The sequence below is a fragment of the Halichoeres trimaculatus genome, unplaced genomic scaffold, assembly GCF_033239565.1.
Source record: "Halichoeres trimaculatus isolate MK-OKI-2021-1 unplaced genomic scaffold, fHalTri1.1 fHalTri1_scaffold_19, whole genome shotgun sequence".
Lineage (NCBI taxonomy): Eukaryota > Metazoa > Chordata > Actinopteri > Labriformes > Labridae > Halichoeres > Halichoeres trimaculatus.
The window spans coordinates 27555560-27570791 of NW_027437197.1; the positions used below are offsets into that span (position 1 = coordinate 27555560).

Genomic DNA, 15232 nt, shown 5'->3' on the forward strand with positions numbered 1-15232 from the left:
GTGGGGCAGGATTTAAACCAGATTTAAACCCCCAGGAATTTGCTACAAATCTGCAACACAGGCCTGAGTGAGACTGGCCAATGGATGGGTTTGATGGCAGGAAAGGTTATGGACAGCAAACTGGAAAAACCACACTCAGAATGATCGGTCTATCTGCACAAGGGGACAGTCATGTCCAAACTAAAAGGGAGCTGCCCAAATTCTTGGAAAAGGTTTTGTTTGGTTGTGAGCCGGAAAACAAAATGAAACCAAATCATCACAGAGGAGCTCCTGAAGTCCACATATAGAGCTGGAAGAGAAGGTTGTCTGTCACACATCAAGTGAAGGAACGAGATAAGAGTCTAAGTTTACCTTTGGTCTGCTGACTGCTCAGTCCAGATCCAGCACGGCTCAGAAGGGAGAATTCCAGTCACTCTGCAGAGACAGGAAGAGGACATTTATGATCAGACATGGAGACCAAACTCTGGGTCTGGATATCAGGGTGATGCAAAACGCTCTGTTAGGAGCACACACACTCCTGTTTGCTGTTTGACTCACATCAGAGTCTCAGTTCATGTTGGTGACCCACAGGGTGTCGCTTAGCTTAGCATAAATACATCAAGCAGGTGGAAACTGTTAGCCGAGATCCACAACAAACACACACACACACACACACACACACACACACACACACACACACACACACACACCACACACACACACACACACACACACACACACACACACACACACACACACACACACACACACACACACACACACACACACACACACACACACACACACACACCTGGCAGCTGTCCGCACACCAGCAGCAGGTGGCACTAGTGTGTGTGTGTTCTGTCATGCTGAGCAGGCTGGATGTGTTTGTGACCTAAAAACAACTGACAGGCAACAATATTTGAACACCTTACAGTCCCTGTCTGTCCCCTTTGCTGACTCAGCTGAAACTGATATATAATAATCACATTTGCATGTGTGTGTGTGTGTGTGTGTGTGTGTGTGTGTTTGTGTGTGTGTGTGTGTGTGTGTGTGTGTGTGTGTGTTTGTGTGTGTGTGTGTGTGTGTGTGTGTGGTCACATGCACACAGACTTGAATGCCTCCCTGCTTAAGATCATTTGCAGCTCTCATATGATCGGGAGCTGACGGCTGGAACAGCAAACTCTCTGTTGTTGGAACAAACATACACTGATCTGCTTTCTGCTGTGTGCTGCTCATGGGTACATCAGAACAGGAGCGCTGCTCATTGACCTGCTGTGCACACCACAATGAGTTAACTTCTCCAACAGCTGATCACAACATGCTTCTTAAGTTGAGCAACAATAAACCGCCTATTCCTGCCTTGCTTTGATGTCCAGCTCGTAAAACAGTTGATGTGGTTGGCTTCACGCTCGGAGCTGTACTGTGGGCAGAAAATACAACAAAGAGGACAACACTGTCCTGCACAGCTAAGAGAGCCAAACACAGTAATGCATGGTAATTAAAAATAGATAAGAAGAAGTCAGATATCACCAACAGAAGATAGAAAGGTTAAATGAGTAAGCACAGGACAAAGAAGTCTGAATTTGCAAAGATTTCAACCACTGCCGATTTGACAATTTGGTAGACCGTCTGCGCAGAGATGGGTGTGACGGCGCGCCAGGGGCAGTTGATGGCGCGCCAGGGGGAGTTGATGCCCATGGCTTTCTGTTTTGGAGAGTGCGGAGATAAGCAGGACGGAAAGGAGGGGTATTTCACCACCTGGGTGACTAGAGACCCCCAGGGGTCACATTGGTTTGAGTGCGCTGTGTTGTGGTGCTGCTGTGTTGTGGTGTAGGTGCGTGGTCGTCTTGTGGTGTCGTTGTGCTGTTGTGTCAATGTATGGGTATGGATGGACAGAATGTTTGTGTGCTGGGTGCAGGTGTCAGGGTCGGGGGGCAGGACCACGGGGGAGTGCTGGTGAGCTGGGGTTCAGATGGGAGGGGGATAGGGGTGGGTTGGGATGGAGGGTTGTGTTCGGGGGACATTGGGTCTTGGGGAGAGGTCTGTGGTCTCCGGAGTCTGGCCGGGTGCGCTGGGGGCTGGCATCGACTCCTGGTGGGTGGTGGCCTGGGCTGGGTCCATCCTCCCGGGTGCCTGGCCGAGCGCTACCTCACAGTGTGGGTGGCCCTTGGTCCTACCCCCTGCACTCGATTGGGGGCCCAGTGTCTAGCGGGGCCTGTGGGCCTCAGACCTTGGCCCCCTGGGGCCCTCACTCCTCAGTGTCGGGGGCCTGCCTCTAGCCTTCCCGGGGCCCCCTCTCCTTGCCTCTTCCTAGGTTGGCATGCTGCTGTCTCTGTGGCGGACTGTCTGGGCTCTGTGCTCTGTTGTGGCTGCTAGATGCCCAGGGACGAGGGCCATCTCAGTGTGCACATGCATACGCCTGGTCTACAAAATTAGAGCCCAGTATGTTAGCCTAGCAACCCGAAAACAAAGATTATCAAGCTTAAACATGTAAACTCAAAGATCTCAATGATCTTCATTTTGGTCTCTTTTGCAGCGTTTGTGGTGATTTATGGCATCAGACTCACTCCAATAAGGACGGGAACAGCATTTCTGATAACTGATAACTTGAAGGATGTTAGGCTAAGTCAGTTTCTTTCTACCCGTTGGTAGATTTGTTTAGCAGCAAGATGATGATGACATCCACTTTGACATTTGGTCACTCAACAACATCAACACAAGTCCATACGAAAACAGTCAGAATCGACCCACTCTTAAGGCACTAAACCATGATTAAAAAAGTACTGCTGTTCCACCAATGAAAACTAAAATGAGAGAGATTATCATTTTAAGTTACATCTACAAAAATAAACAAAAGTAACTAAAAGCTACAACAGAAAAGTAAAAAAACAAACAAAAGTGAAACCAAAATAAAAGAACTAATAGAAATAAAACCAATCCGCCTTAATGCCATGGAGCACGCCTGACTGCTACGCCAAAGTGGCAGCCTAAATTTAGCCCTTTTTGTGTGGAGACTCATTGTTTCTTCACATGGCCAAAACAGTGAGATGGTAACTACAATTTTAAATACCAAGCAAGAACGTTAAGAAACCATCTTGCTAAATATGACACACTTTCTCTTTGGAGAAAAACAGTTACTTATACTTTTGGTGATTTTGTGGCTTATTTGTCTTTGCACTAAAACCTGCCTCAAATGTTGTCTGGTTCAGTTTGAAGGTGTGATTTTGACACACCACCTTACACCAGGATCTTATTCCAGGTCTTAAAAACTGATGAGTCATGTAAAAGGACTTTGGTTGCTGTGAGTTGTGGATGCCTGTTGCAGCAGCTCTGTCTTCTTTTTCTTTTTCTTTTAATTTTATTGTCTCTTTTTCATCTCTTTGTATTTGGAGTGGATCATTACTTTCTATGGCTCATTTGTCGGTGGTGGACACCAAACTGGTTTTGTCTTCAGTGATATTTATTCTCTTCCTGCTCCTGTGTTTGTCTGGAGATCCTACATGTAACCATGGCTGTATTGTTTACATGTGAAATCAGCTGTTAGCAGCCTGTAGCACGTCAATGCTAACTGGTGCAAGGCAGAGTGTCTTCCCACAAGGTCAGGAGAAGAAGGTGAGGACGACGTGCTGGTTCTCAGGTGTGAGCTAAGAAGTGATGACATGGACCTGTCCTTCCATCCATCGTTATTGGGAACTTAAGATCCATCTCCAATAAGATGGACGAGCTAGCAGTGCTAACCCAGCAATAGAGGGAATACCAGAGGGCAGAGTAGCAATATGCTATTCACAGACATGGCTAACAGAGCTAACACCAGACACCAACGCCATGTTGGAGGAGCTTCACCTGCTGTGAGCAGACAGGATCCAGGAGACAGAGACTGAACAGACTGCTGAAGAAGCTCAGTCCTGGACCCTGTGGAGGTGGAGACTGGCTGACTGGACAATGATGGACAAGCTGTTATCATCTATTTACTTATAGAATAGAACAGAATAGAATAGAAAATACTTTGTTTATCCCCGAGGGAAAATTCAGGAGGAGTCGCAGCAGCAATCAAGAAAAACAAAAGTAAGCACTCTATACACTTTCTTACTTTTGTTTTCTCGATTGCTGCTGTGACTCCCCTTAAATTTCCCCTTGGGAATAAAAAAAGTATTTTCTATTCTATTCTGTTCTATTCTATTTTATTCTATTCTATTCTAAAATAGTTCCTCTTACTCTGTGTTGAAACCTCTTACATGACAGGAAAGAATTAGGAAGACTTAGCCAACAGCACGCTTTTCAAACAGCCTGTGGTAAGCATCTCCCTCTGTAAAGTCTCTGTAATAAAGTCTTTGAGTGTTGGGTAATCAATCTGTTCCTGCTTTAAATATCCTGCTCGTCTCGCCTCGTGAGCATCCTTGATTCGGAGTTTCCCAGTATCTCTCTGCACATGTTTATTTTTAGGTGTTGCTGTTCGTTGTTGTTCATGGTCCTCTAATAATCCAGGACGTCAGATCCTTTCACAGCTCTGTTTGTCTGTGAATACTCAAAGAGCAGCTGGCAGCAGTAGTAATTTGAGTTTTCTCATCCCAGTAAAGCTCTATGTTGGCTCTGAGGTTGTCTGTTCCTGATGTTAGCCACACTGGAGATCTGCTCCTCCTTCCAGCGGATTCTTGACTCCTCTGTTGCTCAACAGGCCTTATTAAAAAGTATTATGGAACAACACGGCCTGCCAAAACAGAGGCTTTAAAACCTGAAAACAATGCCCTTACCTCTTCATTGTGTCACTCATAATGAGACTGATTGGAAACAATAAAGTTGTTGGTTTGAAGCTGTGAAATCCTGACATACAACTGTTACTAGTAATGCTAAAGGCAGGCACTTTGTTTTAATGCTGTGAAATATCTTTCATGTGAAATATTGTGTGGTTTAAATATGAGTGAGGACAAGCTGAAAACATTTTCTTTACTCCAATAACAGTCTATCTTTAATGAGGTAGATACTAAAGGAAGCAGCTCCCACTGCCATTCACAGGAGTTTGGGGTTCAGCATGAGAGACAGGGTGACACATTGTAAAGGCTGCCAGCTCTGCCAATAAAAAGTTCTTATGGTCTTGTTAGAAAACAACACTTTATGATTTGATTCTAAGTCTGTTGTCAAAGACAGTTTTGTTAAAGCTGAATTAAACACAAAGTGCAGATTAAACATAGGGCTGGGACGATATGCCTTTCACCTGATTTGATTCTTTAATGATTTTTGGGGTGCTGATTCATTTTAAATTGCGATTCTTCGATATATCACCAGACCAAGTGAAAAAGTTGAATGATGATGACGATGATAACAGACTAAATGGGCCATATTTCCCAAAAAAGGCACATCACATGTGTGTTGGTTTTTAAGATTTATTAAGAGGATCGACATCTCAACCTTTTCCAACCCAGGTCATAAACAAAGACCAAAACGGAGGATTTGGGGAGTAAGAGAATCAAACCCTCCACAGAGTTGGAGTTATTACACACTGATCTGCCCGGTAACAGGCTCACACACAGCCCCACAACCTACTTAACACTGTCTGCTGCACTGACACACACCCTCAGGATGAATGTGCAGCCTGCTTTGTTTAATTCAAATAGGGCACAGGCTGCCAGAGCCGGAGGGCAGAGACTACAGACAAATAACGGAGAGGGATATGCTGCTCAGCCAGCGTGCAGCATGAAGGTTCTCAAACCAAGAGAAGGGGTGGAAAACGAAAACTGGAAGTATCTCAGGGCCTCTCGTGTTGATGGTTCTGAAAGTGCTGAGTACATCAAACATCTCCAGAACATCTGTTTCTCAGGATGTTAACTCCTCTACAAACAGCTTGGCTGATGTGCAACGGCATTTCCTCAATATCCAATCTGGCATCACAGCTTGCAAGAACTTCTGCTGACATGCAAAATTTGAGGGCATTATTTCCTCAGTTTGGTTTAAGTGAGCTTGCAAGGAAGCCTTTAACAAGTTCTGATCATAAAAACAGATAAAACATCTGAAATAACCCTTTAATAACTGCCTGATAGGACCACATCTGTTTCACAAATCAGTCCATAAGAGATCAGCAACAGTCAAACAGAAAGCAGCTCACTGATAGAGTCCTGCAGGGACAGAAGAGCTAACAAGAGCCTCCAAACACAGAGAGGAATCTGAAGGCAGACCCTGGGTGGGTCTGACTGGAGGACCCTCCGAGTCACAGACCCACAGACCCACAAAGTCACATATGGAACCATAATTGTAGCAAAATTATTTGTCTTTGCGTAAATGCATCCACAAATGTGTGAAATGATTCACAAGTGTGTAGACAGATTTGAAAATGCATAAACTGATCCTCAAATGTGTAAACAGATTTCAAATATGTAAAACATTTACAAATGTGTGCCCAAATCCACAAAAATGGGCGCATATCCACAAATGTGTATTCAAATCCACAAATGCGTGCACAAATCCAGAAACGAGTGCAAAAATCCACTAATGCACGCATAAATCCACAAATCTGTATACATATAAGATATTAACAGCTGAGGCACAATGATGCTATAGCCGCCTGTGACTGGGAGCCTGAGCTCAGGGCAGTCTACACATTTGTGGATTTGCACGATTTGTGGATTTGTGGATTTGTGCACACATTCGAGGATTTTTGCAGGCATTAGTGAATTTTTGCATGTATTTCTAGGTGTGTGCACACACTTGTAGATTTGCACACCCATTTGTAAATGTTTTACAGATTTGCAAATGTGTTCACACATTTGTGGATCAGTTCACATATTTGTGAATGCATTTACGCACACACAAATAATTTTGCTACAATAATAGCTCCATAGTCACAGACCCACAGAGTCACAGGTTGAGTTCTGCAGCAGAGGACCTGGTCATACTGAAGATCTGCCAGGGAAAAACCACAGCACTCTGCTTCATTGCTTACACACACACACACACACACACACACACACACACACACACACACACACACACACACACACACACACACACACACACACACAGACAAACTAATGGAATACTGTCTCCATGCAAGGTCACTGAGCTGCTGGGTTAAAGTGCTGCTCAGGGGATGAAGAAGAGGAAGATGAGTACAACAAAGAATGACGGCTCTGGTTAAAGCTTTGGTCTACGATCTGAAACCCAGTTTGGCTTATGAGACACATTTGAAAAACGCACGTTTATCTGTGGATGATGAAGATTGCTGTATATTAAAGGGATCCAGGGGGCCATGTCTCTGTGCAAAATAGAATAGGTTTCAATTTCAGCTTTTTTTCCATTTCTCCAATAAATGGGGGAAATGTGATAGTCATATCACATGCTCGATGCGACTGTTGCGCATGCGCATATAACGATGGCGATGTTCAAACGATATATTGTGCAGGCCTACTCATAATTCTTCCTTGCTTCAGCCTTTTCCTTGAAACTTTTTCGTTTTCTTCCCTTCCCTGTGGAGGGTAACAGTAACACCTACCTGGTTGCGGTCTTCTCTGGCTCCATGACGCTTCAGTAGCTCAGCAGCTGGCTGACGTGAGAGGGGTAGTGGGGAAGGACGAGGTGCAACCATGGGCATGACGGTGCGAAGCGAGGGAGACAGATTGGATGGACTCAAGAACCAATGCACAGTTCGGATTGGTCAACTAGTATGCAGCTTTGCAGCAGATATACTGAATGGATTTTTTTCGTTCTTTTTGGTCTTTATATTGTGTAGATTGGACCACAGGACCATTACAGCCCTATAAACAGTATTATTAAGATGTACAAAGCTTCCAAATCGTAGACCATAGCTTTAACTTCCTCTGTTTCCTTTGTTTAGCCTGTGTTCATTCTGTGTCTCACTGCATGGATTAGCAGAAAGCTCAGAGAGATGCCCTGCCACATGTAGGAGTCAGGTGAAGATGCAGAAGAAGAGCATCAACCAAGAACCCAACAAGACGTCTGTGAATGCTGAGTTTTTAACTTTGAGTCAGTTTGAGGTTGACAAGATGATGATTCGATGTGAGTAATCGCCCATTTAATGTGTTAGTTTAACTAGCTTATAAGTTATAAGAAAGTGTCAGTGTGACATTTGGAGTGAAGTTGGTAACGTGAGTCAAAGTAAATAACATCAGCTTCATGGATGAAGCTCTGGGTCAGATTATTTCACATTTTGTGAAAACTCCAGACATCTGAGGATATGAGCTGAAAATTGAAAAAGTAAGTTAAACTGATGTAACACTGTTAAAACTGTAGAGACCACCTGAGGCTTTAACAAGGCGCCAGTTAGCTTAGCATAAAAACAGAGACGGGAGGAAAGAGCTGACCACACAATGTCCAAAGGAAAGTAAGAGAGGTTTTTTTTTTTTTCAATCCTTGGTTTGATTTCTATATAGTTTATAGTTTATAGTTTATAGTCAAGATGGGTGCCACTAATCTTCCTGTGGGAGAGTCTTCCTGCAAAATCTGTTTAAAATCACCAAATACTGGTGTCATCCATGTGCCGTGAAAGCATTGCTGGTGGTAAGTGAATTTTTGGTTCACCTTTTGAGGACATTTGATTAGTTTGGTGTTCTGAACCTTGGATTTTGAAAGGCGCCTGAGACCACATTGTGAGCTTGGAGTATATCTTTTTGTAAAAAGAAAAAAAAAGAAAGGTTGAAAACATGGCAACAAAAACTTAAAAGTTGGCAGAAGAACTGGAGGAGATTAAAAAAAACACTCAATGTCATGTCTGAGGAGATCAGTAAAGTAGTTAAGCAGCAAGCCAGTCTGATGGGCCTGGTGGAAGAAGTCCGTGAGCTGAAGGCCACAATCAAACTTCAAGACCAGAAGATCCATCTGTTTGAAGAAAGGATTGATGACTTGGAGCAGTACTCCAGGGGAAATGACCTGATCATTACTGGGCTGGATACCAGACATCGCAGCTATGCCAGGGCTGCAGCCAGCGACCAGCAAGGTGAGGATGCACCACCTGAAGAACTGCTCACACTAGAGACACAAGTTGTTACATTTTTGAGCAGCAAAAACATTGAATTGGACACTGACAACATCTCAGCCTGCCACAGCCTTCCACGGAAGGATAAAAATGCCTGACCAACTATTGTTGTTCAGCTTACTAACAGAAAGCATAAGATTAATTTACTACGACAGGCAAAAAAACTTAAGGGCACAGGGGTGTACATACATGAACATTTGACAAAGAAAAATGCTGAAATAGCTAGATACAGCCACATACTCAGAAAACAAAATAAAATTCAAGCAACATGGACAAGAAATGGGAAAATATTTATCAAGTGAAATGGACCACCTGAGCAGGCAAAGGTGATTGCAGTGAAAAATACGACAGACCTGGAACAATACAAGTGACAATGGATGCAGTCAGGTTGGCCAATGGCACACTCAATGAGGGTCGGAAAATGTTTGTGTGCTCTATAAGAACAAAGATGCAAGATAAAGTGTTGGTGCCAGGTTTGCAGTTTGAAAATAGAATTTGTTGCTTTTACTTTGATTCATATTCTGTGCAAGAGAACAGTTTGTATTATACAAGCACAGTGTACAATTTTGTGACTTTTATTTCACTGTTTTGTTATTTATCTGTTTATTTATTTATTTTTAGTTAGGAAATGACAGATAGCAATGTATCTTCTCCTTTGGGACAGGAGTATGAGGATTTTCATGAGACTAAAAACTATTTAGCTGAGCCCCGTTTCAATAGAATATATGAAGAGTCACATTTAAGTTTTTTGAAGTCAGATGAACATAAATCATTTAGCTTTAAGAATGACATTGATCCTGATGCAAATTATTATAAAGACTGGAATTCTGGCTCCAAATACTACACGGAAAATCAGCTTAATGAACTCAGTCTGCATGGATTTTCAATAATACAATTTAATAGTCGAAGCCTCTATGCAAATTTTGATCACATCAAAGAAATTGTGCAATCATCAAAACACAGTTTTCAAGTCATTGCCATTAGTGAAACCTGGCTGACAAATGAAAAGGGCTCTGATTTTATATTCGAGGGATACAATCATTTTAGTGTAAACCGCAAAAATAAAAAGGGAGGTGGAGTGGCTCTCTTTGTACAGACAGATTTTCAGTGTAGAGTGGTTGATAGTACAGTTGTGGATGATATCATGGAGAGTCTGACAATTGAAATTCATTCCACTAATCTGAAAAGTATGATTGTGAGTTGCATATATAGGACACCTGGCTCTTGCATTGATTCCTTTGTAAATTCCATAGCTGACTTTCTAGGTAAGATATAATGTGATAAGACACACGTTTTTGTTAGTGGTGATGTCAATATTGATCTAAAAAAAATGGAACATAAAATGACAAAAGAATTTTGTAACACAATGTTCACTTAAGGTATTTGGCCCCAAATTAACAAACCGAGTCGAATAACCAAAGACAGTGCAACACTTATGGACAATATTTTCCACAAATACTCATTGCCAAAGTACAAGTGGTTTGCTCATAAGTGATGTCAGTGATCACCCTCCTGTTTTTGTAGTAGTGCATAATTTAATTGCTAAATGTTTGGTTGATAAAAATAAACATCCCTGCATATTGAAGAGATTGAAAACGTTATAAAGAACTGAAGCCTTCAAGATGGATCTGAGGAATTGTAAGTGGTATGTGGTTTATGTGGATGATCCAGATCTAACATATGATGCTTTTTTGTCTACATTTTTAGAATTATATAATAAGCATTGTCCGTTAAAAATATATAGGGTGAAAAATCAATATGAAGGTAAACCATGGATTACAAAGTGTCTGCAAAGGGCATGTGATAAGAAAATCAACTGTATAAAAAGTTTTTACAGCAGAGAACTAGAGATAGTGAGCAAAAATATAAATACTATAAGAACAAGCAAACTACTATTATGAGAACTCAAAAAAAAAGAATACAATGGAAAAATTCTGGAAGACAGTAAAAAACAACACACACAAACACTTGGAAGGTAATCAACGATATTATTCTGAATAAAATTAAGAATTCAGAAGTTCCAGATGTTTTTATGAATAAAGTAAATAATAAAGTGGATGATTTAAAAAATGTTGACGAGTTCAATAACTACTTTGTTGATGATGGAGCTTCTTTGGCAAAACAGATTACTGTATCCGATGACAAAAAATATATGTTTAATAATTTGATCAACACTAATGTTAGTTCTATGTTTCTTAATGGGAAACATGAAACTGATATTATTGAAATTGTAAGAAAATTAAAAAAATAAGAAATTGCTTGAGATATATTCCATTGATATATCAATTAATAAAGAAGTAATTGATTATATTATCAGACCCTTGACCTTTGTTTGTAATCCGTCTTTCCAAAAAGGAATCTTTCCCAACACCATGCAGTTAGTAAAGGTGATCCCATTCTATAAAAATGGAGATAAACGCTGCATGGAAAATTACAGACCAATTTCACTCCAGCTGCAGTTTTCTAAAATTCTGGAGAAATTGTTTGTGAAACAATTACATTTGTTCAGAAATTAAAATAAACCATGAAGTGAAAATCAATATGGATTTAGAGAAAGCAGAACTACTACTTTTGCAGTAATGCAAATGGTAGAAGAAACAGCAAATGCAAATGAAAATGTGAGTTGTTTATTGGTCTGTATATTGATCTGCAGAAGGCTTTTGACACCATAGATCACAGACAGTTATTGAAGAAATTAGAGATGTATGGATTATGAGTGGTTGCTTATTCTTGGTTGAAAAGTTATTTATGTAATAGGCACCAGTGTGTACAAATTAATGGTACTATGTTGGCACTTAAAAAGAATTACATGTGGTGTACCACAAGGATCAGTGATTGGTCCAATATTGTTTATTCTTTACATCAATGACATCTGCAATGTAACAGATTTTTTTAGATATGTAATATTTGCAGATGATACCAATTTGTTTTGCTCTGGTAAGAATTTAAAGGAGCTTTTGTCTTGTGCAGACTTGGTTTGATGTCAATAAATTATCTCTAAGTATTAAGAAAACAAAATGTATGGTTTTTGGAAATCTAAATAACAGTGATTGTAATGCTAAATTAAAAATCTGCAATGTTGACATTGAAAGAGTTTCTGAGACCAAATTCCTTGGGGTTGTCATTGATCAAAATCTAATATGGAAACAACATATTGTATACATTAAAGGGAAAATCTCAAAATCACTTGCAATCCTGTATAAATCCAGAAATCTATTGAATTCCAAGGCCTTGCATTTGATTTACCACTCATTGATTGTTCCCTATATTTCTTACTGTGCTGAATTGTAGGGATCCACCTTCAAAACCACCATAAATTCAATAATGAAAATGCAAAAAAAAAAAAGCTATACGTATTATACATAAGTCTGACTACTATGCTCACACTGAGCCATTGTTTCTTAATTCTCATATTATGAAATTTTCTGATCTGTTTCATTATAAAATAATGCAAATTATGTTCAAAGCAAAATCAAAAATGTTCCCCAACTCAATACAAAAGTTCTTTTCAATTCAAGACAGCTCATATAATCTCAGAGGTGTTTGTAAATTTACTGTACAAAATGCTAAAAAAAAAAAAAAAAAAAAGGTATGAAAAGGAGATGTATCTCCATTATTGGAGTTACATTATTGGAGTTACATTTTGGAATGATGCCAGCATAAATTTAAAAAACGTGTCATTCTTTTTTGTTTTCAAGAAAATGGTTTGTAAAGCAATTTTTGAAGCTTACAAGTGTGATTAATTATCTGTGTTGTTGTTTCTTTGCTTTTCTGGAGGTTGGTAGGCTAAAAAGTTGATTACATCGGATAGGCCTTGATAGGCAGTCTGCTTCTGCCTATGCCTTTCAGTCATTAATCAACACATGACTTTTGACTGTTATTTTGTGTGAAATGTCAATATTGGGTACAATTAGGGATGGGTACCGAATGAAGTACTTTTATAGGTGCCGACCAAATTCAGTCAAAAGTACCGGGTACCGATTCACGTAAAACCAAAAGGTACCATTTTTAGGTACCTAAATGCATCTTTGTGACTGTGAGGGGGTGGAAGAGAAAGCGATTTTCCATGCTGGACATGAACACAGCATTGCAAGGTTATATATTGAAGAATAAAAATGTTATCTTGAAAAAATGTAATACATTATTATTAAACAAATTAATATTTTTTACCACATAAACACAAAAAAGAAACTGAAAAGTGGTACCATTGAGTACCGGTAGCGATTGCTAAGTATTGGGCACTGGTACTGTATCGTTTCAAATGTGAAAGGTACCCATCCTTAGGTACAATATTTGGTGTTGAGATGACTGAATAAATGAAAAAAATGAAATAAAAAATTTGACTGATGTGCAATTCATTCCAAAAAGATTCCAAAAAAGACAAGTTTTAATATCTTAGACAGAAAGGTCTTTTCTCCCCAGGCCGGCTCAATCATCCATACCATGTTTCAAACCCACCACACAGCCTGGTGCCAACATTAAACATCCCCTCCAAAATAACAGCGTCCAATTTTAGCTCCCATTACACAACAGCAGCGAAAGAGGCAAATTTTCCTTACACACACACACACACACACACACACACACACACACACACACACACACACACACACACACACACACAGAAAGAGTGACACCCAAACTAAGTGCCTCAGTTTTTGAAAAAAGTCAAAGTTTCCAGCGCCTGTTCTCAGCCCAAACCACTCCTGCCAGAAACAACATCTGCAGTAGGAACCAACGACAGGCTTTCAACACGTGAGAGAGACCCGAGAGAAGTGAACAAATAAAGACAGAGAGAGTGTGTGTGTGTTTTTAAGGCGTTACAATAACTGAATGAGTGTGTAATTGTCGTATTTACGATGTTGATGTGAGCTGAGAGAGCAGAACAAAAGTGAAGTGGATCCAGGACTACGGAGAAACCTGCTCAGACGCATAAACACAGAGAAGGACGCTCAGCCGAAGAGTTACTGAGCTAATCAGATAATAACAGAGCAGAGAGAGAGCAGCTCTGACTCAGCTAAAAACCATCAGATCCAGTTCTAACAAGTCCTGAGCCCAGACCGTCTCAGGCCCCGCTCCACCTGCCCTGAGGAATTACAGCTAACCCAAGAAGCTGAGCTTACGCATCGCTGACAGCAGCACCAACGCTCTCCCTGAGTGTGTTTTATAATGTACCCTTCACCTGTTCCAGCATGAAGCTGGATTTATCCAGTGAAAACACTGAATACATACCTCACCAGAGGAGTCAACAGAGCCGCCAGCTGGGGGTGTATCACAGCTGAAACTACAGCGGATTAAGGTCCTCACGTTGGCCTGATGTTTTTCTGCAGACTGAGACCAACTTCATTTCTGGGTCAACACAACTTAGGCTTCAGAGTCATTCTCAAGACCCACTTATGTCAGGACCAGACAACACACTGTTTGGGTTGCATCAGTGTGTGTTCAAGTCACACACGTTACAGGATACACCCCAGTCTGACACTAACCAAGTGAGGCCTTCAAACAAAGATGAGTTGACTGTGTCCACATTAAAAAGTCATAAACCAAGAGAAACCTCCAGTGTCAGAGAGGGGAAATAATATAAAAGTGCAAAAAACTGCAGTTCCTAAAGTGACCACTAGATGCTGGGTCAAAAAGCCATTAATCCCTATTAGGACCAGTGTTAAAAAGCTCATATTGACAGCAGGAAGAAACCTGTTTACAGTCTGGACTTGCACTTATTTTTAAGGTTAAAAACGTCCTGCATCAGAACACGTGGAGATTCGATTGGTCTCCTGCTTCTGAGTTATGAATCTTTCCATCAGCTTTCAGAATTCATCAGCTGAGGAGTCATTTGGAAAGTGAAAACCTTTATGCATGCATGGCCAGAGTCTCTGAGCTGCTGGAAACATGGACTCACCACAGCAGCTCTTTACTCTGGACCAGTTCCGCCAGGGGGAGAGGAGTACACACCTGATGGCAGAGCGGCTCTGAATGCCGGGACTGAACAACTCTGGTTCTGCTGTTTGATGCCAGGATTTATCTCTTTCACATCTAAAGCTCAGAGAAACTCTAAACTAACCTTAGCCAACATGAGCTGCATGTTTCACTGTTGGACCCATGCTAACATTTCTCTACTCTGCTGACAGTCCAAAAAGAACCAGAACCAAGTCAAAGAGCAGGTCCACCACCGCACAAACACAAACGGGGCTAACTCCTTCTCCTGCAGGATGTCTCTGGTCCAGCGTGTGGTGTAGCTGACTTAACTGCAGCGGAGCAGAGCGATCA

General features: G+C 41.1%; 1 protein-coding gene across 4 annotated transcripts in view; it reads right to left on the reverse strand.

The window, feature by feature from the left end:
• The window catches only part of LOC141808089 (ras-associated and pleckstrin homology domains-containing protein 1-like), an 80268-nt gene that overhangs the window by 53979 nt on the left and 11057 nt on the right, over positions 1 to 15232 (reverse strand). For all 4 annotated transcript variants that reach the window (XM_074694446.1, XM_074694444.1, XM_074694445.1 and 1 more), the window contains exon 2: positions 352 to 414. The gene's annotated coding sequence lies outside the window, so the exon portion shown is untranslated. The remainder of the gene's footprint in view (positions 1 to 351; positions 415 to 15232) is intronic.